This window comes from Hippocampus guttulatus, chromosome 17 (assembly GCF_054856545.1).
Source record: "Hippocampus guttulatus isolate MCC_2025c chromosome 17, RoL_Hgut_1.0, whole genome shotgun sequence".
Taxonomy (NCBI): Eukaryota; Metazoa; Chordata; class Actinopteri; order Syngnathiformes; family Syngnathidae; genus Hippocampus; species Hippocampus guttulatus.
Genome location: NC_141277.1, coordinates 10310594 through 10335070, shown reverse-complemented (window position 1 = coordinate 10335070; position 24477 = coordinate 10310594). Strand labels below are relative to the sequence as shown.

The 24477-nt window shown below is 41.8% G+C and overlaps 1 protein-coding gene across 2 annotated transcripts in view; it reads right to left on the bottom strand.

The window, feature by feature from the left end:
• The window catches only part of cntfr (ciliary neurotrophic factor receptor), a 188833-nt gene extending 171889 nt beyond the window's left edge, over window positions 1-16944 (bottom strand). For both annotated transcript variants that reach the window (XM_086135873.1, XM_086135872.1), the window contains exon 1: window positions 16723-16944. The gene's annotated coding sequence lies outside the window, so the exon portion shown is untranslated. The remainder of the gene's footprint in view (window positions 1-16722) is intronic.
• Window positions 16945-24477: the final 7533 nt, after the last annotated feature.

Sequence of the window (24477 nt, the reverse complement as noted above, 5' to 3'; positions counted from 1 at the left end):
GCTCGCTAGCTAGATCCTGACAAACCAGGTCCAATCTTGTTGTAGCAAAACAAAAATCAACTTTTCTCATTTGGATCATATTCTTCAGTAAATAGAATGAACATTTGTTCAGATAGGGTGAAAATATTCATGAAGATTACTTATGATAACATGACCAAAATGTAAGTCAACTGACCCCAAATGGAAAATACTGACATGGTGAATAAAAAAAGTATCTGCAACCCCCTGGCCATTATACCATCTTTTTTTGCAAACAAGACACAATAATTAAGTTGTCAGCACCTCATGGTAGGAATGCTCTGCTTAAAAAAAAATAAAAATAGTTGGAGCTGATTTGATTGGCCATGATTGCTGCCAGCCCATACACCCACTGCGAATGTAAATAATTAAATGCTCCCTGTGTCTCACATGTAGGCCTTGTTTTTTGTGTCTCGTGAGATTAGGGTACGAGCAAGGAGTTGAGCATTATGACATTGAAAAACAGCACACTCCATTATGTCCTTGAAAATCTATTTAAAGCTAACTACATATTTCAGGAGGCCAGATGAACCTGTTAGACATTTCACAATTTGCGCTAATTTAAACAGACAGCAAGCAATAACTAATGGAGTTTGCATTGGATGGAGGTGTCTTTTTCCAACTAAATTAGCAAAGGAAGATTTAATACAATTACAACATTTGTATTATCAAACTCATTCTTCGAGATCCACAAAAATATTTGTGTCTCGTGTCAGCAGAATCCCTGCCGCAGCAAGATGGTGCTACTGTGGGATTTTAAACCAATATGTGAACGGTATTGTGCGAATTGTATTTCTGGTGGGAATGCCAAACCCCATGAGAGTGCTGTATTTTTAACATAAAGCATTTTTTTGGTATTAAAATTAACTGGAAGTTATGTGCAGCCCTTTGGGTGCAGTGGGAAATGTGAATTACTGGTGTATTAATATTCATAATTCTGTCTGACTGAGGTTATCTATGCTGTACATTTCGCTTAATAATCACTGACATGCACCAATTTCCCTTATAGACTTTACTCCAGGGTATCTTTACTATTTTTCATACACATCCGCAAACTTTCTTGCATGCGCTGATTCAAAAGTCACTTGACTCATAATTGTAATAATTTACCAATGATTTGTCAGGAGATATTTTGCAGCTCATGACACACTGAAACTGTGGGGATGGACAGAAACAGAAAGGCAAGAAGCTTTGGCCACTCATCATCCTAATATTTAGAACATATGTCAATTAAAGTACCCACCATAAGTTTTACTCATAGCCAATTATAAATGAAATTAAGCCGCTCATGAACTCTGACTCAGCAGTGTTCTTAGACAAGTCAGCGCAAAGTGTTCTTTTACTTTGGTGTTAATGCTTCTGCTGAACTGAAAATTTGGGATTATTTTAATTAACAACCTTGCAGCCAGTCATGATGGAGTGCAAACCAAGGCCACCGCTATTATAAATCGTCCCCAGGAGAATCTATTTTACTGACAGTAAAGCAAGACAATACCGCCTTTAAAAATAATAATAATAATAATAAAAAAGTAACTACCACATTTTAAAGTAATGTTTACTTGTTTCAGTATCTGCATTAGTGGCAGACTTGCCTGCCTTTGCCTTACATACAGACTAATTTCTCTTAGTAGCTATATTTATTATACAATACAATACAATACCATTTTATTGGGCATGTCACAACAGCTGCAGCTTTTACAAAGCACCTTTTGTATAAAATAGCAATAACACGACAACAGTGAGCCATCACTTCACCATGGTGGAGGGGTTTGTGTGTCCCAATGATACTCGGAGCTAAGTTTATCTGGGGCTTTATGCCCCTGGCTGGGTCACCCATGGCAAACAGGTCTTAGGTGAGGGACCAGACAAAGGACAGCTCTGAGACAGCTTTTGACAATGAAGAAATTTGGATCTCGTTTTCCCTTGCCCAGACAAGGGTCACCAGTGGCCCCCTGTGGAGCCAGGCCTGGAGGTGGTGTTTGTGTCCTGATGGACATGGAAGCCAACTTCCATACGGCTTTGAGGAAATGCTGGTCCCAAGAAGGGTAAGCTGTGCACAATTAACACTGTGTATCATGGCGATGGGGCGCTGCTGATCTCGACTTGGGACATTGTGAGTCGTGGGTAGAACACTTCGAAGAGCTCCTCAACTCCAACAACACCAACACCTCCTTAGAGGAAACAGAGTCTGGGGACTCTCCTATCTGTGGGGTTGAAGTCACCAACGTCGTGAAAAAACTCCTCTGTGGCAAAGCCCCCAGGGGTGGATGAGATCCGCCCGGAGTTCCTCAAGGCTCTTGATGTTGTGGGGCTGTCTTGGTTGACATGCCTCTGCATTATCAAGAGGACATCGGAGAGAGTGCCTCTAGACTGGCAGACCAGGGTGGTTGTCCCTCTTTTTAAAAAGGGGCAGGGTGTATTCCGACTACAGAGGGATCACACTCCTCAGCCTCCCTGGTAAGGTCTATTCAGGAGTGCTGGAGAGGAGGGTCCGTCAGGAAGTTGAGCCTCAGATTTAGGAGGTGCAGTGCGGTTTTGTCCTCTCTGTGGAACAGTGGACCAGCTCGAAAATCAGAATATCCAAATCTGAAACAATAGTCCTCAAAAAGGGTGGAGTGCCGTCACCGCGTCGGGGATGAGATCCGACCGCAAGTGAAGGAGTTTCAGTATCTTGGGCTCTTGTTCACAAGGGAGGACATGACGGGGCGGGAGATCGACAGGCAGATCGGTGCAGCGTCTGCCGTGATGCAAGCTTTGTATCAGTCTATCATGGTGAACAAGGAGCTGAGCCAAGAGGCAAAGCTCTTGATTTACCGGTCGATCTACATTCCAACCCTCACCTATGGTCACAAGCTGTGGGTCGTGACCAAAAGAAAAAAAAATCCTTGCCGAACATTTAACGGAAGGTCATTCCAGAGGGAAGGAACAGCAACAGAAAAGGCTCCATCCCATCTGAGGCCCCGTACAGAAAATCCCTGATGGAAAAGTCACATTGGTTTTACCAAGCCAGAGTAAAATCCAGCTAGACAGATGACATATGTCTCTGTCGCATTAAAAGTTAGGTTTCCTGATTGTTGTAGCATAACCAAGCTAGTTAACACACACTCAAATGTCATATGGTCTGCATGAAAGAAGGAAATTTGAGGCTTTATTATGTTTAAGTCTACAATTAAAACAAATTGCCTGTAGTAATGGAGAAATATGTTTTCATTTAATCGGTCCCATATGTACTTTTCTTTTAAACATTTCATCTGTTTGAGCTACCAGTAGTTCCGTATACATTCACAAATGAAAATGCCAACGCAATGGCCTCATACCATGACACCGATCACATAGCATAAACAGAGAACAAGGTCATAAATCCACAAAGTTGATCCAACCCCCCCCCCCCGACATTTAAATAGACTTTTCCATTAAACATGAATAGTCCACCCAAGTAAGGCTATGCCAACATATTACTCAAATCATTTTATTAAAAAAAAAAAAGTTCTAATATTCTTTTTCCACCCCAATGACATTCATTCATCCATCCATCCATTTTGTACATCTCATATTGAGGGCCACAGACAATGCCACTTGATTTTGGGTGAGAGGCAGGAACACTGGCGACTGGTCAGCAGTCAACTGCAGTGTATGTTCGAAGGGTAGTGATAAAATAACTGTGTGTGGAAATGAGGGATGAATGAGTATCATAAATCCATTGTTGATCATAAAGAAGGCCATTTATTTGGTGGGAGTGATTCTTGATTGGCTTTGATCAACCTTTTCACTCACTAAGTCATGCTTTTTGTGCAATATCCCTCCAAATACTCCATTTGGCTTAACAGACAATAGTCCACCAGTGCATTGATGACAATGCAGGGTGTCATCTGCCGATGTATAGATTGATGGCACAATTGAGTGTCTTCTGGATTTTCCCCATTCACCACTTGCATTTAAACTTGAACATCCCTCAACGAAAAAAAAAAATGTGCATCTGAAAGCCACCAGAAATGTCACCAAACAAACTGTGTGCGGTCGTATGCATGGCGCCAAAAACAGAAAAGTCCTTCAATAAAACTTTGCCAAACAGGAGGCAAAGCAGGGATCATTGACACGATTAGCTTCCTCTCATCTCTCTTGTCCACCCTTGCACACACAAATGTTGAAGCGATTCAATATTTGCCAAGCTCGAAGAGAAGCAATATGCGGGACCATAAAATGCCCATGACCAATAATTTATTAGGAATTTGTTGTGAGGGAATGGAGGAATTTGTCATGGGATGGGAAAGCTGAATGTGCGGCAGGAATTTGACTGACTGTTCAACATCCCTCGTCATGATGAAATCTAATCGGCTGATCACATGCGTGCACATACGAGCATACCAACTCTCAATCACAAGTACAAATGTTACTCTAAGAAAAATAATGTTACTGTACTGTGCGTTTTGTCTATGAAACATAGTACGGCTGTCATAACTGACACACAATGACATTTATTTGACGAGCAAATAAAGTATCATGAAAGTGGGGGTTGAGACCCATTGGTTGTGCACCACTGCAGAGAGTCACCAAGCAATCAGAGGACAGATGGAGCTGTAAATGTTACATCTGGAGGGAGAAATGGCAGAAGGCAGGCTTGACTGCCGCCTCTGGGTGCTGAGCTGATGGGTCGATTGGATTTTAAATGTGGCTTCTACAAATATAATGAAGACTTAGGGTGGAAGAAAAGGGCACTCGGCTTATATTTTCTCCCACGCTTAAGACAAGTTGCTTAAGGTCAAATGACATACTGCTTGTATAGCGTATGTATCCCTGTGACTGACTGGCTACCAGTCTAGGGTGTACCCCCGCTTATCCCAAATCAGCGGGGATATTCTCCAGTTCACTGACAACCCTACTGAGGAGAGGCACTTTAGGAAACGGTTGAATTAATAACTTTAACATGTTTTAAAATGTATGGGAATACAGTGGCAACTCGTCACCAGAGCTACCCTCACACTGAACTGAGTCGCCAAGGGATGGGCTAATATTAGATTCTGACGGTATGATAACTGTGAGCAAGAATATCGGGGCTCAGTGTCTCTTTGGTTTTGCTCCCTCACTGCTCCGTGCGTAACTGCTCATCCCTCCCCTCTCATGCATGTACTACCTTACAGGATTCTATGCGAAAAATATTTGTTCCCATTTGATTTTCAAAAAGAAAAAAAAATCAACTGTTTAGTGTATGATCAGGATTTTTACATGCCCTGTATACACACACACACACACACACACACACACACACATCAGGCAAAGCATTTGCAGACCTTGGCATCTTGTCAAGTTAAATTTGGGGAGGAAAAAAGTACAAGCCTTAAGATTTGTAGGGTGTTGACTGAGGCTTACTCAAGGTGACAACGTTCACTTGTAGCACTTGAGCATCGGTCCTGTTTAGCATTCAACACGCCCGCCATCAACTATGACTCTCAGCAGACACACATAAAGGGGAATTCAATACCACCGCCGTACTGCCAAAAGACTACTATTGGGTCAATCAACTGCACTTATGTGCTCATCAATGCTAAATTGTCCAAACCGTTCTCTTCTTAGGTGTCAGTTTCAATTCTTGAACCATCTATGATGCTGTGATGTAATGAACCGTATCTTGATTCAGTGGTAGGTAGGCCACATTCATGTTTTACATGCTCGTAGAATATGCAGTTCAAAGGGCTACTTAACGGGTGTCTCCAATGAATGTGTTCACATAAGGATTTATCACAGGTGGGAGCAAGTCACATACAGTATCTGCAGGTCACAAGCAAGCCTCAAGTCGTACCCTTCAAGTCTCTCAAGTCCCAAGTTACTGTGGAAAAAAAAAAACTAAACAAAAGGCCTGTGTAATGCTGCTGGCTGATCTTCAAGAACTGACTCGTTTCCACTCTTATGCAGCCAAACGTCTCCATATATATTTTTTTCCTTTCCATAACTGACTGCTTGTCGTGCCGCTTCCCTTCTTATGCATTCAGTGGTTGTCATCCATGGTTTAGGTGCAGAGGCGCTACTTGTAAAGTGCACATCACTTCACCTCGTTATTAAATACGGGTGGGGGGTATTTCTCATGACTATGCAAACCCACATGTGAACCGAACAAATTTTCATATATCAACCGAGCCTTAGTTATGCTACTTACTGTAGCTCTACTTACATTTTCGCTATCACATCGGGTTTTTGTGTCTTGTTTTTGTTTTCTGGTCCCAAAGCAGTTTTTGTATTGCTAGCTAAGATGTGATGTGAGCTTACTTGTTTTTGTAGGTTTTGTTGTTTTTTTTGTTTTGTTTTTTTTCTGGTCCCAAAACAGTTTTTGTATTGCGAGCCAAGATGTGATGTTAGCTTACTTGTCTTTATGGGTTTTGTAATGACGGATGACAACATTGTCGTTTGTTGCGTCTTCATTTGCCAGCCTATTGTTGCCCTCATCGATAAGATCATCAATGAATTAAGTCAAAGTAAAGCTGAGCCACATGTTTCCTCACTGCACCCTCGATGGCAAGACAATGCTATCAGACTGCGTGTGGGGGTGACTTTTGTTGAAATAACGCAGTTGTAAATAGAATCGATTGGGATTCAGTTATTGTTCTTTTGGTTCTACAAAGGATAATGACAGGTTTGTATGATTGCAGGCTCACAACCACAAACAAAAATCCATTACCTTCTATTCCACTTGTTAAGGTCTGAGCTGTACCCTATCCCAGCTAACTATCAGCCAAATGCACATTCTTAGAACACGACGCATAAATATAAAATAAGCAGATTTTATTGGTCGTGTTGTGTAATACACAGCCCCAAAGCATTTTATGGCAATTGTATTTCATAGTTACATAAATTGTTTATGGTGACTTACTGTACTATGTTTACAACATTTGGTTTCTTTTTTCAGACACATATTTATTATTCATAAATAGCTGATCCCAAAGTGGACCCCTTGCGTGGTCGACTAGGGGATTTGTGACAGCATTGCAAAATGTTCTATTCAAAAATGACATGTGGTAGGTTGACAGCTCAGTGAAGATATTGTCTAACCTTTTCAAATTAGACCCAAGGTGATTCCTGATTCCTGTCACGGTGAGACATCTCTCATAATTGTCCCGTTTATTTTCACTCAGTCTCCAGTCAATCGATCCCTTCCTTTATTTTTCTTCTGGCTCAATCTCTACAAAATATGGCCTCAACCCTGGACTGTTTCCCGTTTTACGTGGCCTCTTCAACACGGGAATATTGTACCGTTATACACGCAGGGGTTTATAATGTGCTTGAACCCTTTCAATAATTCCTTAAAACTCTTCTTCTTTTATGCAACTCTTAGTGCCATTGGGTGAAATATCCCATCTCTGATTGGGCAATCTTATGAATCACACACAAGGGTGACAAGGGCTTTTCTTTGACAAACACCTTATAACCTCCTTCCTTCACTTCTAGTCCCTTCTATTTACCCCTTCCACCATCCCCTGCAAGCAATGACTACCATATAAAGGATGTTGTTAATATCATTAGACAGACTTCCTCTGAACCCCGGGGCTCGGCCCACTCCTTTTCAGCCATAATCAAGCGTGCAAAGTAACCATCAAAGGAGACATTGCTAATAAACTATCACAGTGGGTTGGAAAAAAAACACCCCCGTACACTCCTGTGGAGAAACCGTCAGTTAAATGTGGTAAAATAAATGTGGGCATGCTGAGAGGATAGGTAAGGGGGATGCGCAAGGAGTGGGCGCGAGGGGTGGGGGGGGGTAGATTTGTTGTTGGGTGTCAATTACAGTACCTCCCCAAAGGGACTAATAAAGCGCAAAACCTTGACACTTACTGTATGTATGCTAATCGGGGGCATTCGCGATAAAAGAAACAGACGATAAAATGTGCATGAATGGACTACTGTGACAAAAAAAAAAAATAATAATAAACAGTCTCTGCAATAACTACAAGTCTTCATCAATGTATATTTTTTATTACGTACTGTATAGTCGGGAGTGGCTGATGACATTTGGATGTTATCCTGTAAGTCAATCCGGTCAGCAGGAAGAGGCAAGCATCCGCATTCAGCATCCTTTTATTTGGGACATGATACTTTCTATCGATCTCCATGTATTATATGAGGAACACTGAATATTAACTTTTACCGATCCAATCACGAAGAATCAATCTGACGTACTGTTTCACAAAATGGCTCCACACTAAATTTTGGGGAAAATGCTTACAGAAACAGAAACTTGCCTTGGAGTCAAGTAATTCAACAAGTATGTGGAAGACAAAAAAAAAAAACCTTCAATGGATGTTGCCCATTTCAGTCAAACTGAACTTTTTAGTGGAGCTAATGGCAAAATTAGTCAAGTATCCCTTTAACATTAGCACGACACATTCATCAGTAAAGACCCCGTAAAAGCGAATTCAGAGATTTGTTTTGAAATATGTTTGAACATAATTGCTGAAAACGTGTACAAATACGGACCTCCAGTATCGAAGAACTTAAATGACGGTTCACAGAGTTGTAACGTGCAGTTAGCTAGCTAGCTATAGCTGGATTTATAGGAGTGCCTCATTGTAGGTTTCTGGTGTGATAAATACAGCACTTGATGGACAGTCATTTCTACCACAAAAAAAGCAGAAGAAGTTATCACACTGCTCCTCCAGCTTTCTGTTTTTCCTTTTCACTTGGCTGCCGTTAGACCTCTCTCGCAAATTTGCATGTCGACCGAAGATTGTCTCTCAATCCAAAACAAATTGGAAGTCAACCAGCATCTTAATCCACTTTGGGAGAAGCAGTGTGGTTTTTTTTCTGTGTTAATGTGGCCATGGCCGCAAAACTATTGTCATGCTTTTTCCACTTCCCCCTCGTGCGACATAATGGAATTATAAAAGCGTGCATCGATTTATGTTTACAGATGAGATTTAAGTAGATTAAAAGATCATCGCCCCAAGGGAAAAAAAAAAATCTCGACACACGCTCTTGATCAAAGGCAACTTTTGAATAAAAAATGGACAGAGGGTTGGAAGAAGCAAAATTTTGTATTAGTGTTTTGAAGAGCTTTTGCTAGAACTCGATATTTCACACACGCATCATCACAGGTGTGAACTATAACGGCACCATAACATCGCTTGGCGGATAATAAGCGAGCAGAATACGCTCAGTGTGGAAAATGAGACTTCTGCATTCTTGCCTCTCCACTTCAAGCGTATAATTTCCTACTTCCCTTCAGTTGATCTTTTGAGAAGAAACATGACGGGCGGATATGTCGATAAATGTCATTCAATCCGACGACATCGACGTAATGAAGTACAAGTGTGGAGGAGGGTGGGACTTTTTGGTCTGCTGAATGTCACATTGCTTTGAAAGTGATTTGGAATGTTTCAAGATGCATTTTGTATTTCAACTGAGAGGAAACATTCTGCGTTCTGCTTCTCTTTTACAGTTGTATTATGTAAATCGTGATGTTCTCATCACCCAAAGAGACAAGACAAGAGACAATAACCTCATATTCTGTGTTGGCTGTTATTGATTTTTTATTTTTTTTTTTTTGTGTTCGGGAACAGTCTTTCCCTCCCGCTTAGGCTCTACCGTGTCTTCAGTAAAACTGGGATCGGCTTCATCGTTGAATCTCTTGTGTTCTCACATCACAATCGCCTCCGCCGTTGTCCTCGTCATGACCCTCAGAAGTTGACTTTGCTTCTCTTCACCTGTGTCGGAAATGCCAACAGATTCTCAGGCACACCACTTACGTGTTCAGTGTTTGTTCTCGGCTTTCAACCGAGCATTGTGCATGACCCCTTTTTCTCAACTCTATCTGTCATTTCTTCCTGACCTCTTGACCTTTCCCTCCACCAAGAAGCAACCGGCCATTTCTGCCACAGCCGATGCCAAACTTGTCTCACCAAGTCCCTCTCTTCAATGAAACATGGAAAAAAAATGCATATTGAAATAAATAAATAAATAAAAAGATCTCTACAAAAATAAGAATGCTCACTTTAAATTGTCTTATATTGATCTCTTCCAGGCAGCAAAATAAGCTACTCAAATTTTGGGAAAACCTCGCGCACATGGCGCAAGTGCTGTCCTACCTGGACCAAAGAAGAATACACAATGATGCAGATCCAAATAAAGGAGGGAGGCCGGGACATTGAACATTTGAAGTGCTATTTTTTTTTTGTTCTCAATGAATTGTATTTTTCAGTAACAGGCCCACATCTCAAACACAGCGTCATCTTTAAAGGTACACAATTTGGTAATGATCCTAATTTGGACAGCTTGGCCTTGGTTTGCAGTCTGCAGTCTTCTGAGCATCTTTTTATTTTTATTTTTTGTAAAAGCTGAGTATGCAGCTCTAGTAGTGGAATCTAATTAGAGCTTGGAGGTATGGCAAAAAGTTCAAGGTGTGGGTTAGCCCGCTTCTCATGTCGCCTCTCACCGGAGTGAGATTCAGCAATACTGTTTGGATGAGACAATCTGGTTTGCATGGTAAATAGAATTTAACGAATACATCAAGCACACATTGCCTCACTGGACTAAGATGTCAACTTTCAGCGCCAATCAAAAGTGAACGCAATTTGAACCAGATTAACTGGGTCACCAACTTTTTTTTCAACAAGCTAGAAAAACCACAACTGTGACCATAAGATAATAATAATAATAATAATAATCATAATAATGATGACGTTACTTTTAACATAAAAGCCATCTCATGTAAATTTCCCCAGTGTGGGACTAATAAACGATATCTTATCTTATCTTATCTTATGCTGCTTGAAATTACTGTGATCTCATATACTGTACGTATGCCGTACATCAAACAATTAGCAATTCTTCGATGTTAGAGATGTGAATTTTTTTCAAAGACGCTGATAATTACAGGGATGGCTGAGTGCAACCTGAAAGTACTGTACCGTGGTCTAATTTCTGTTTTGTGAAATTAATAAGAAGTCACAAATAGCTTTCAGAGCTTTTATATTTTTCCGGCGTTGAAGGAAAAAAAGCTCAGCTCAATGGCTTCCACAGAGAATCTCAATCCATTCAAAAAGTGCCATTCTCTGGTCATGACTGACACGACTGTGGCCCAAACAACAAACTACATTTGTGTTTCACAAATGTTTTGACAAAAAAATTGTCCTCAATTCAGGGGACTAATGAGTAATGCTCAACATGCAAAGAGAAACGATTAGTGTTGCAAGATGCATCTCCCTAATGAAAGTACGCATAAAGAGGTTAGTCCATGCCAATGAATGCACGGAGGGATAGATGGATGGCTAATGCCTTGCTTGCTTCTTCATCATTTATTCCCTCGCCGTGTGTACTATTTGCTTCCCAACATACTCTAATGCAGCCCGAAGGCGCATTTACTCTGCTGTGGATCTGTCTCAGTTGTACTTCAGTACTGTGTTCAAATGTTTTCGAAAATAATTGGTGAAGGAGTGACTACGACAATGTCTGAGAATGGGGTGCTGAGGAGTAGTGAGAGGTCATGTTCCAAAAAAAAAGTCCATTTGATGTTTTTCTCTCGCCTCTGCTGGAAAGAATGACGCTGGCTCAGATGTCTAACGATGAGATTACTGTACAGCCGACCTAAGCAAATATACGCACAAAAGTTGCATTAGCATCAGTTGACAGACAAAAAGGCAGTGACAGACACTTAATCACAAGAAGATAGAGAGCCAGAAAATGCACATTCGGAGTGATATAAGTCCTTGAATGATTCGACTACCTTCATTTTAAAATAAAATGCTCAAAAATATGTATTTTTTTGTGTTAGGCACCATTTTTGTGGTGTGCTTTTTTGGGAAGATCGTCACGTTAACCATAGCAATGCTAAGCATGACTAATACATGCCGCTAATTTAGTGACAAGGCCCACTTTAAAATACAACCTTCTCAAGTACAGTCATACAGGACATCAGTGCCGTGGAACACTTTTATTTTTCGGTTATTTCTGGCAGCATTTGGTGGCATGGCGGCTGTTCACCAAGAAAATGTTAATATTCCTGTCTGGAATTTGGATCTTTGGGATCTTTGGAGCCCAGATGAAGTTGCTTCACACACTGTTGCCTCCAACATCAATAAAAACGGCATCCCAAAAACCGAAAACAATTATTTATGCTAACATTAAAGAATGCAGAGCCCGTTTCCAGCGTGAGTGGCTAGTGGCTATCAGCTAGCCGCTAAGCAAGTACCCCCATATAGGCCGGCAGGAAGCGGACTTCTTTTCAGAGGCAGTTCAACAGGCAGCCTGCCACAATTGCAGTTGCTATTGAAACCAATTTTAACAAAACCAGGCTTACTCAAAATGTGGTTTTAGCCAGCAAAATCACGACTGTGATTCTTTGAAATTTAGGGAAAAAAATTGATTATCTGAAAATGAAAACCAATAGGTCATCCATCCAAGATCTTTATCCAAGCAAAAAAAATGTGTTTTGCTTTTTGCTTGTTTTTTCAATTATTTACCAGGCTTTATGAGACATTACTTTGAGAGATATTAGTAATACAGGCAGGTTACCTATTCCATTTTCAAAAGTGATAGTTAAACATCTAGTGTGAGCCATTCCTATGAGCTCAAGGTGATGGGAGGAAACCACAACACAATGCGCATCTCCGAAATACAAGTGAGGCTGCTTAATTGGGGCAGAATCTGAACAAAAATCATGTGATGTTTTGAAACCCTTCCATGCATTTAGATAAAAGCAAACAGCAAGTCGCATATCAAACGAAAAAGAAGGCGACGGAGGTCGGTGAGGAAGCATGGGCGCAAACATTTGCTGTTGCTTGGAGCATTGCTTCAGACAAAAGATTTCACTTTCATGTAATCACACTTGGATAAGAGCAGGTACTCAAAATCGATTTCCTTCTTTTCTTATTTCTTCCTTGTTACACACGGCTGTGCGTCATTTTGCCCTACCTCTCACCTAAGGTTGGGCTCAATATGATCAATATAATCCAAAATAGATAAAAAGACTCAATGCATATTGAGTCTACATATCTCAAATGGAAGGACTTAAGCCAATTACGTACGTTCCTGCTTTTATTAACTGGAGCAGACCTCCCCCCCCCGTCCCCCCCCAGCCATGCAGAGAGCACAAGCTACTTCCTTCACAATAAGTTTCATGCCCAGGGCAAGATTAGCGCAAAGCGCATTCTAACCGTGCGCATCCGGGGAGTTTTCTTTCTTTTAGTATTTTGCTTGACTCGCAAAGGTGGAAGAGTGCGTTTACACTCTTGTGGTATCGAACTCAGCTGACTCCCGGATAATCACGCATAACATAGGACAGAGTGTGTCTGTTACATGGCTTGAGTTTGACAACTATGTGGTTTGTCGGTTAATAGCCCTTGAAAGGCAAAGGCCTGAAAAAAGCTGATTTGAAGTTGGTGTCCCTGCGTTGTCGACGCCACGCTTATTATTCAAGTACCTGCCCAATTCACGATTCCTCAACTCAACATGGTGGCCACAAGACACCCACAAACCAGCACCTATCAATCAGGAAAGCGGTGAAGGTGTTTTATATTTCAAATAACAAATCTTATTTATATATTGAATATTTTTTTTCATATGAATGAGAAAATGGACATCCTGCCCATTTCCAACCCAAATTATCTTGCAAACCCGATAAGGGGACTTCAAATATTATAAAAGAAAATAGTGGAAAAATAGTGGGACCATTAAAAACTGTACATTATCCTGACTATAGAAAATCACAATGCATATTGGAAGTGTCTGAAAACTCAACAATGGAGTCCTGAAGACAGAGTGAATAGGTACTTTTCAATCACCTGGGCTGCAATTTTACTAATAGATTGTGCTTCCACATTGTGGTATTTTAAGCTTTTTGTGGGGGATGTACAATCTGAGTCTGGCTGCTTGCTGTCAACTAGTTCATTTTTATGAACAGAAAATAATCAAAGTCATCAATTTAAATGAAGAAATTGTGGTCATTACTGGATGAACACTTTCAGGGACAGCGGTTACAATTGACGTGCGGTTACATCCAGGTGAGGCTCTGCCACCCCTGCCTCCCTTGACTGACCACATGTCAATTGTGTTGTAGAGATGCTCGTCTGATTCCTAGCTCCTGTTGAGGTACTCAGCAACACCTTCAATCACCCTCTCCCCACTTCCCGTCAACAATAAACTGAGTAGCACCGCACCATTTGTTCGTAGAGAGTCAATGTACTTTTTTTTGCAAGTCACTGTCACTTTTTCTTGTCATGCTTTCCTTGAGGACAATTTCCTTCCCCTGTCAACCCTGCCACAATGTCCGTTATCACAGAGCACCCATCTCAGTTTTTTACAAGTTAAACATGTCTTGTCCTCCCTGGAATCCGTATCTTAAGTAAACTAGACTTAGCTGCATCTACTGTATTTGAAAGAGGATGAGGCAAGCCAACACACCTTTTTAATGTGTGTATGCACAAACAGTGTCATGCATGTATATGGATACACACACACACACACACACACACAGAGTACTCTCTTCTCTTCTCTCACTCTCTCTCTCTCTCTCACATGAAGACACACACACACAAACACACACGCTAAGCCCTCTTCCCGTCTGGTGTTGGTCCCAGCCTAAAACCAAACCATGTGTGAGAGTTATCCCGTGCCGCCCTAAACTATCCAATCAAAAATGACCAGATTATCTAGGAGATTCTTTGCAGTCTTGGTGAGGAGGGTCCAAGAAGAGGTTAAAAAAATGGGTGCATTCAGTTGGAAGCACTTTGTAAACGTTGTATATATTTCGTCCTTAAAGCCAGACTTGAATGCATTTGTTGGATGTAACAGGAATGTGCAGCCAATCTCTCTGGGGCCAAATTTTGGCACCCAGTGTATTTTTTGTTTGCTTTTAGCATTATTTTAGGCCTGTATGTGTTGCTGTTGTCCTTACTGTATTCCAGTCTATCCTCACAGCGTTTGCTTTGTTAGTATCATGCTTTGTTCCTATTTGAACCTCTTTCGCTCTCACTCGGCCGAGATGCCTTCCACTCCCTCTGTCACTTGTTTTTGGCCTTTTTTTTTTCTTGCACCCCCTCCTCTCGCATTGCCCCCCACCAAACTCCCACGTCTCCCTCCTGACCCACCACCAACAAGGCATGAAAACGGTGCTCCATTAGGAGTGCCTGGGCTAAGCCTGGTCTGACACGTACTGCTTTGATCAGCCGTGAGCTGGGCTAAACACCACACTAAACTCCCAGTCTCGAGAAGAGGCGGAGGAGGAAGAGGAGGAGGAGGAAGGTGGGTAGCGAGGGTTAGGGAAAGATGGGACCGCTAAGATTAAAGCAGTGAAAGGAGATAGAGATGGAGAGACAAAAAAGAGGGAATACAGCTACTCAACTGATCCTCTCACTAGTTTTGGTTTGATTTCACATTTTCTGCACATCCTTTTTTAATTGCCTCGTTTCTGCCTTTTGCCTCCACAACTTCTGTATGAAGCCTCATCAGCAAACAGCATCAATTTTTAAAGCAACTTGCCTGTCTTGTGAGTTTGATTGTTCTCACCCAATTATTTACGCACACCTGTCGAAGACCATACATGTGCAACAGTGTACCTGGACCCATGAGCCAAAGTCATTTCTAGGCACTTAAATACAAAACCAGCGGCAGCACCGGTACAAGGACAAAAAGTGCTCGTCTTTTTCTCCCAAGGACCGAAGAGAAAAGGGATTTCCGCTCAGTGCTAATCAATCAGGCTATAATAATGGCTCCCATGCCTAGCTGTCGACTGGAGGGGTCAAGGCATCCCGTGACCCAGCGCCCAAGACCCAGGGGCCAAAGCCCCTCTCAGAATAGCACCCCAGGACACACTCCCCAGGCTAATTGTCCGAGCTAGTGTCAGCCTTTTCAATGCCCCCGCCTTTCTCCCCACCTTCCACTTTCTCCCTCATTCCTCACTCTTGCCTCTCGCTTTACTCCTTTCCTCCCCATAACTCTGCAATCCCCTCGCTTGCGATACAACTTCAGATTTCACACCGGATGCCGTTTTGTCCTCGCAAAAGGAGGAGGACGCTGTATGAGGAATAGAGTTTAACATCAGTCAATAGAGCAAACATGAGCACAGAGAGGGAGTGATGAGCGCCTGTCAAGGAGAGACTGAAGAAGGGTGGAGGAAGAGTTGACAACATAGAGTTCAACAGAACCACGGGGTAGAAGACTGACTCCGAGTCTACCCTAAATCCTCCTTTGGGACATCAGTACAACAGAGAACTGTGATGGGTCTATCCCCTTCAATCTCCACATCAATTGGCAGATCAGTTTCTGTGTCAAGCAGTGCGAACCTTAAAGTCAGCCTGACCCATCAATGCATAAAACAACCGCAACAAGACAGGGAAAAGACATACCCAGTCGCGCGCGCACACACAAACACACACAGGAGGGCACAAGAGTCCGGAGCAACACCAGTCCGGCTCGGTGCAATGGCATTCCTTTCATTCCAAACGCACGCTACTAATTAACAACATTAGCTCCTACGGGCGCAGGGACAGATTGATGGAGATGTATCCCAGGGTTGCACCAGCTCCACATCTTGAATGCCACGCTTGCGCTGCTTCCTTTCTTTCATTCTCACAATCCCATTCATGCAAGTCTTTTTTTTTTCTACGCTCAGCTTCTGTCAGGTCCTGGTCAGACAGCACCAACAAGCACAACAGTGAGTTGAGATCCAAAGACTATTTAAAATTAAAAAAAAAAAAAAGAAAAAAGAATCAATTGGCTACTCACTGGGAACCTCCTCTTTATTGTCTGCTTTTCCTGATCTGTCACTCCTTATCCTCTTCCTCCAGTGTAGCAAGGGGTGTGTATTGTGTCAGTCCGATAGAGGAAAGTTGCCGTCTCCTTACGTGAGCATGTGTGTGAGCGCTTGTGTGAAAGAGAAGGAGGCAACGTGTGCATCTGTCTCTGTGTCTTGCACTACTCGGAGTGAGCGAGCTGAGGCTGTTTTAAACAGACTGCTATCCCCCATGTGACCAGCCCAGCCACAGGCAGGAATACATTACAAGCCCCCCAACTCAACCCCATCACACCACCCACCCCTCGCCCGCCCCTCTCTATCTCTCTCTCTCTCTCTCTCTGCCGCCACACAAATCATGTCCACAGTGCACCCCCTAGCCACCACTCACAGTAGTGCAGGGAGCAGCCCGAACACGTCCCATGTAAACCAAGGATGGGCAATTTAAATGACGAAGGGGGCCACGATTCTCTATCCATGCAGCTGGGGGGGGGGGGGGGGGGCACACAGGGCCAGGCAATCTCCTAGCCAGATGGATGAGAAAAATGTCATTTTAAATATGCACCAACTATGGACAAACATGCAAAATACATGCCCTTCTATATTTCAGTTTTGATGAGATGTTTTTCACTGTATGTATAAAAGAACCAATATCCTAATCCAACAGTAAATGGTTTGATGCAAACAACAAAATAGCCAGATAATGTGTGTTTTTTTTTTATTCTCCTAGTGTTAAAGAGCTCTCTTGAATAAATATGACCATTTAAGGACAGCACAAAACTGCTGAACAAGAACATTAAGTTTGAGAATCCATGTTGTACAGGTTTCACAAAAAATAAATGCACTCAAAATTTTAGGTACAATGTCTGTACAATATATTCCAAAAATGCAAAAAAAAACAAAACAAACAACAACAAAAAACTTGGCCCTACTCATGTTGTATTGGGCAGTATAAGACCCAGTATAATTGCAACTAAGACATGTCTGTACCTACCTAGTGGTGAATGATAATATTAATTACAACTTAAAACTACAGTACATTTAACCCCTGTCTATTCGCAGTTCGGCAACTGCAGGTTGGCATATTCCCAGATTTTTTATTTTACTTTTTTCAATATTTCCCTTATATCTTCCGGATTTCTTTTTTTTTTTTTTTTTTTTTTGGGGGGGGCAGGGTGAGTTGCGTTGTTTTCCATATTTCACCCACATTTTATCGAAAACGTATACTATTGAATGTTCCTCATCATTATTTGAAGATTTATTTTTGGTTTGTAAGACTTTTTTCCGCCAGTTGCCCATCCTGGTCAGAGACACACTCACACACGTATAAGCTACAGTAGCTTATACGTGTGTGAGTGTGTATATAGACTCACACAATATTATAGATGCATAATTGAGGCAGCAACACACACATATGCATTCATCTTTTTGTTACAAAAGAAACAAATACAGCTTGCTAAGCACAAACCCAAACGGTTTGTTCCTAAGGACACACACACACACACACACACACACACACACAGATAGTTTAGTTTTCTGCTGTGTTTTGGCGTCTTTACCACAGCAGTGGTTCACACCTGGAAGCGTTGACCTTTTTAGTAATGGAAAGCTTTTAAAATTGACCTTCAGCTGCAGATCTGCCTCAGCTGCAGTAGAGGTAAGACATGTTTCAGGAACAACAACAAGGCAAAACAACACACATGAGGTGTTTCCACTGGAATACCCAGATACATCTACTTTTCAAAAGGGTGACACGTATATTTGTAACATTTCAGTCTAAGGAGTAGTATTGCATCAACACCGGCATAAGGACAACATGCAAACTCCACACAGGAAGTCCAGAACCCGGATTTGAACCCTCAGCCTCAGAACTGTGAGGCGGATATGAACGTGCAGCTGGTCGGCCGCCATTCAAGAAGGAAACAAAGTGTGATTACAAAATACAATTAATTAGATTGAACCCACCCTATGGGTATATTTTGCACACGTAGCACCACCGCCATGGCAACCTTTGCACAACAACTGTTTGCTATAATAGCAAGAAAAACAGGTGAAAGGATTAGTTTGGACCTGCTCTTTGCTGATAAACACTTAACACGTTGTATTCAAAATGTCATTCACCTTAAGCCACTGCCAAGTGTCTTGAATTTACTCTGCCGCATTGTCTTGCAGTGATAAGCATGACTAAATTGTAAACAATGAGTTATAATGAAGAAGGTTGACATTCAGAAGCCAAATTCGAGAAGGGTGCTGTGCTAATCCCGGTTCTCCTTTCACCAAATGCCGCGCTAATCAGTTTATTCTTCAAATTAAAAAGGATCATTAACATTAGCAGACTGTACTGAGCAATGTCTTTGGGGCTATTGTTCAGACAAGTTCAGTGTGAAATTCAACAATGTGGAATGCAGGTTTTGTATTCAACCCTTTCATGCAGCCTGTAACCTGATAACAGGAAAAGATGTCCACTGTAGTAAACGCTGTCCCTCAAAGGGTTAAACCAGATATTATTTCTAATACCAGGGTAAAGTTTTCAATACTCATTGTTTTGTATTGTTTTTTTGTATATAATCAATGATTTAGGGTGGTCAGCCTCGAATACAGCTCAGGCCTTCCTGTGTGGAGTTTGCAAGTTCTACGTGGGTTTTCTCCGGGCGTTCCAGTTTCCTCCCACATTCCAAAAACATGCCTGGAAGGTTAACAGACTCTAAATTGTCTCACATGTGAATGTAAGCGCGGATGGTTGTTCGTCTATGTGTGCCCTGCGGTTGGCTGGCAACCGGTTCAGGGTGTCCCCTGCCTACTGCACAAAGACAGCTGGGATAGGCTCCAGCACCCCCCGCGACCCTTGTGAGGATAAGTGGATCAGAAAATGGATGGATGGATGAATGATTTAAATATGGAGATAGTCAAAGCGCATTGTATTTTTGGGTTGCCAACATGTTAGTGTATGCCAGTGCTCGTCTGAAATGCTCCGCTTTGATTGGTGGCACCTGTCCCCAATTCGACCCACCAGATGTTGCTGAGGAAGGAGTCTTGATGGACGATTCGATCCTGCCAGCTGCATTCGTGAGCCACCAGTGAGTTGGAAACAAAAAAAATATATATTATTTTTGTCTCTTGTACGAGTTGGTTTTTATTTAATATGAGCAGTCAGTCTCCACACCTCTCATTTGTTTCTGCCTTTCTTGTCCAACTGCAGCCGAGCTGAATATTCAAACTGGATTTGTGTTGCTCACACTGACAGACGGGATTCGTATGAGTATTTACTGTCCCACTCAACAGTGAAGCAAGGTGGTAGGGCAGACATGCAGAAATGCAGAGAAGAACATTTTGAAGTGTTTCAGGTAATACTATCGGCTCACATTCAGACAAATGCTTCCAAACTGCTTGGATGACGTTTCACAGTGCCGGTGGACAATAACCCAAATATTTACTGTGATGGCAACCAAAGAATTGAAACCTGTGAATCCTCATCATCTGAATTTGTTTGCTTGAGGACCTACCGTCAGTGCGGCAACCAACTAAACCTGATTTGATCCGTTTGTTAGTGTTGAAACAAAACAAAACAAAAAGATGAGAAATGGCATAATTTATTTTGCGAACACATCCAAAGGAGACGTACAATCATAAATCTAATCAAAGCATCCTGGATGTTTAGCTTTTAAATTTCCCTTCATCGTTTGTTAGTATGAATAATCATCTTCATGATATCACATCACATAAATGCGGTTCCAGCAACGCTTAGCAAAGCACATGTCAGAATCAAATGTTCTTGAAATTTTCACCAACCAAAAGAAATTATATGACACAGTGTTTGGTGTCCATTGAAGATTGAGCAGTGCATGGAGGCTTTCAACACACTTGCATCATCCTGTTTGCCCGGCGTTTAGTTAACACCGTTGATGTGTCTTGCGCTGACAAAGGGTGTGTGTGTGTGTGTGATCAAATGAGATAGAACACATATTTGTGTTTGGATCGTCTTGGGAAAGATGGCTGGAGATTGCGCGTCTGCAGAAGAAAGACTGAGGATAATAAATATGCATTGCTTATCGGCGTGTCTTCGGGTTTTAGCTTGGGCCGGGGCAGATAGGATCCTCTTCAATAGCAGACTGCGGATACACCTTTGGACCTTATGGCATCCTATTCCCAGGATCAGCAACATCGTCTGGCCCGCAAGTCTCCATGAGCACTAAGCCAGGCATTTACTTGTAATGATAAGGTGAACACATCATGTCAGTGTTTTTCTGTGCAAGGTGCGTTTGCGCGGTGGATTATTTTCCCCATTCTCAAATTGGAGCATTTTAGAATTGATATCGCTGGAGGCTGAGATGTCAAAATGTCAAATATTTGTCTTCATCCGATCATCTGCTTCACGCATGGTGATGAATTCAGGGCATTTGCTGCATTTGAATGTTCATGTTCCTTTCAGAAGAACTATCATCTAACTCTGTGCAAAAACTTGTGCAAAATGGAGGACGGGAATCGGTGAATGAATGCTTCTTTTAAACTGGCTTTTTAAACCACTGCGGGTTCGTTCTATCCAATTACTGTTGGTGATTCAAACACAACCGCTCCAGTTTGCAAACTCACCCCAGTCGTTTCTACTCAACCAAGGGGCACATTTCTAGTTAGTTTCCTTTAACTACATTTCGCACTTGCTCAAATGAAGCACAATCTGGAACCAAAAACAAACAACTATTCAGCTCAAGGGTACACAACAGTACCGCCCAGAGGAATTTCTGTGTGTAAGCCACCAGTTTCAAACTCGGGTCTTAAACTGGTCAGTGATTTTAAACTGGACCGGCAAATTGGTGCCGTTGTTAAATCCAGCTTCTTTCATCTCAGGCAGCTGGCTAAAGTAAAACCTCTCCTTTCTCAAGAGCACTTTGAAACATTAATTCATGTCTTCATCACATCCCGACTGGACTACTGTAATGCACTTTACTTTGGAGTCAGCCAATCCTCCATTAAGCGTCTCCAGTTGGCCCAGAATGCTGCTGCTCACCTCTTGACTGGTTCTCGTAAGAGCGAACACATAACTCCTACTCCGGCATCCGTTCGCTAGCTCCTTATACATTTGAGAGTTCTTAAGATTGTATTATTTGTTTTCAAATCTTTAAATGGCTCTTCTGCCCCTACGCACCGGTCCGGCGCTTCAAGTCTGCAGAACAGACACTATTAGAGGTACAAAGAACTAAGCGGAGGCTCAGAGGGGATCGAGCCTTTTCCGTTGCTGGTGCCTCTCTTTGGAATGACCTCCCACTGAACATTCGGCAAGCCCCCTTGCTGCCCATCTTTAAAATCTCGTCTCAAAACTCATTTCTATTTTTGGGCTTTTGACTCGGCATGATTCAGGCTTGATTTTTAGCTTTACTGTTTCTGTGCTTCCTACCGTCTTTGTTTTTCATGTATTGTTTTATTATTTATTGTTCTTTAGATGATATGCGCTCCATGTACAGCACTTTGTATACAGCGTGGTTGTTTATGTCATGATTCTCTTTGTGACCAATAGGTGGCACTGTAGGGCTCTCCCTGTAGCTGCACACCTGTTGGTCGTTATGCAATTATTGCTTTAAAACATTAGTGTCAAACTCAGATCCTGGAGGGCCGCTGTCCTGCATATTTTCTAAGTCTCCCTGTTGCAACACACCTGATTCAAATGAATAGGTTCAATGTCAGGCTTCCGCAGAGCTTGCTGATGATCTGATCATTTGAATCAGGTGTGTTGCAACAGGGAGACTTGGAAAACATGCAAGACAGCGGCCCTACAGGAACTGAGTTTGACACCCCTGCTTTAAAAGGACTCCCGGCACGACCACTCGGTGTCGGGTCATTGTTTGTTTGTGTTTGCTACTGTCATGTTTGTTCTCAGTCATGGTTTTGTTTGCTACTTTGGATTATTTTTGTTTTCAGGACTTTGTTTGTTTAGGATTTAGTTTTCTCTAATGTTTTAATACAATTTGTCAAGTACACCCTGCTCCTCCCTCTTTTTGGGGTCCACCACCACCTCGCAACGTGACAGTTTTAAAGTGTTGTATAAATACAGTTGAGTTGAGTTGAGAAGTACAAGTCAACTTTTTACCATAATCATCTACTGAGCATACTCGTCACAATCTGCCACATTCACCATTACTGTTTGATACCCATTGTTGTATTGTGTGTTTAAGCCAGTCGTAGTGAAGTCATTGTTGCTAATTTTTAAAAAAAAAAAAACAAACCACATATTCTTCTTGCTGCCCAATACAAACTAAAATAGTCTCCTTTGTCATTCAAGTGAAACAGTGAAAGGTTCACAGACTGTGATTTGGGTGCTCTTTAAAAAAAAATGTCATTATCTTATACGTATCCGAAAGTTATTCATGCAGTCTCGCCATGCTTGGCATTTTCTTGTTTTAAGAGTAGATTTAAGGCACAGAGTACTGAATGTGAATTCAGGGAGCAATAATACGATTGGTTCAATATGTTTGAGCCTGTTCCACTTTCTCGCTATCTCAAAGTTCCTCCATTTTGCACCCTTCACCTCAATGCATTTCTCTGTTTCTCCCATTGCCTTCCCTTGAAGATTTTTTTTCCCCCTTTTCCTTTTACAAAGATGCTCTTTCCTCTTGTCTCGTCTTATTTACTGCCTCGCGCACGAGCTAAATGCAAACAGATTGACTACATTAAATAGATTAAATAGAGGCCTGGAATAATTGTGGGCAAAGAGGTTCTTTTTTTTTATGTCCTATTTGCTGATGATATCAGATGTGCTCCAAACAAACACGGCAAGATTAGCACAGCGACCAGTCTAATGGTGGAACAAAGATTTAACGGTATCATCGCTTGCTTAAAAAATTGCATCAAATTAGTAGATTAATATTGTTGCAATCACAGTGTACTTACTTCAGGGTCGTACTGCATCAGTACCCTACTGGCTACAGTCTTAATAGCCCCCACAGAGCTCCTCTCATTAGGGCATGCCTGTTTAAAGGAGACTGTGTCTTTGAGGCTTAGGACTGAAGATATGCAGACGCTAGACACAATGAAATAGAACCCACCGATATAAAATATGTATGTCCTTTTTAAAAGTCATCCGCAATTTTTCAACATTGATGTTTGACAGTGAATGACTTTTCTGACATTTACTTTTTGACTTCATTTTTCCCCGCATCGTAAAAGTAAACCGGTCTTCCCTCCAACTATACAAAAAGGCTTGAAGGATAGGATAGGAGGGGATAGATTTACCAAATTTAAATATCTCTCTTGATTTATGGAGCAATTAAGGACAGCATCATTTTGGAGTATGCATTTTTTGTAATGTTTTAATATCCCAAAATGTATTCATCAATCAATTTCATTGGAAAAGGTAGGCACAATTCAGCTCTACCAGCCTTGGCTTTGGGTGGTCTGGTTTTTCACTTGAAAATTGGACTGCCACAGTAGTAACCAAACAGGAATAGGATCAGGATCGGTCGAGAGCATGCACGGCATTACACCGGAGTTAGCTGCAGTTTGTAAGTGCGGAGGCTTCAAAATACTGTGCAACAAGCATTCCCGAATAAGATCAGGGCAAGGTGATGCGGGCGTACAATTTGGGAATTTCTTTACCACTGGGTGTCATAATCAAAATGACACATATTAACGATTGTTTTTTTTGTGGATTTTGGATGGGGAGAAATCTGCACATTTCTCTCCATCCAAAACTGTTACTGTATGATGTCAGTGTGTGATGCTTAATGCGTCTTGTTTCAGAAAAAGGTAATTGCAAC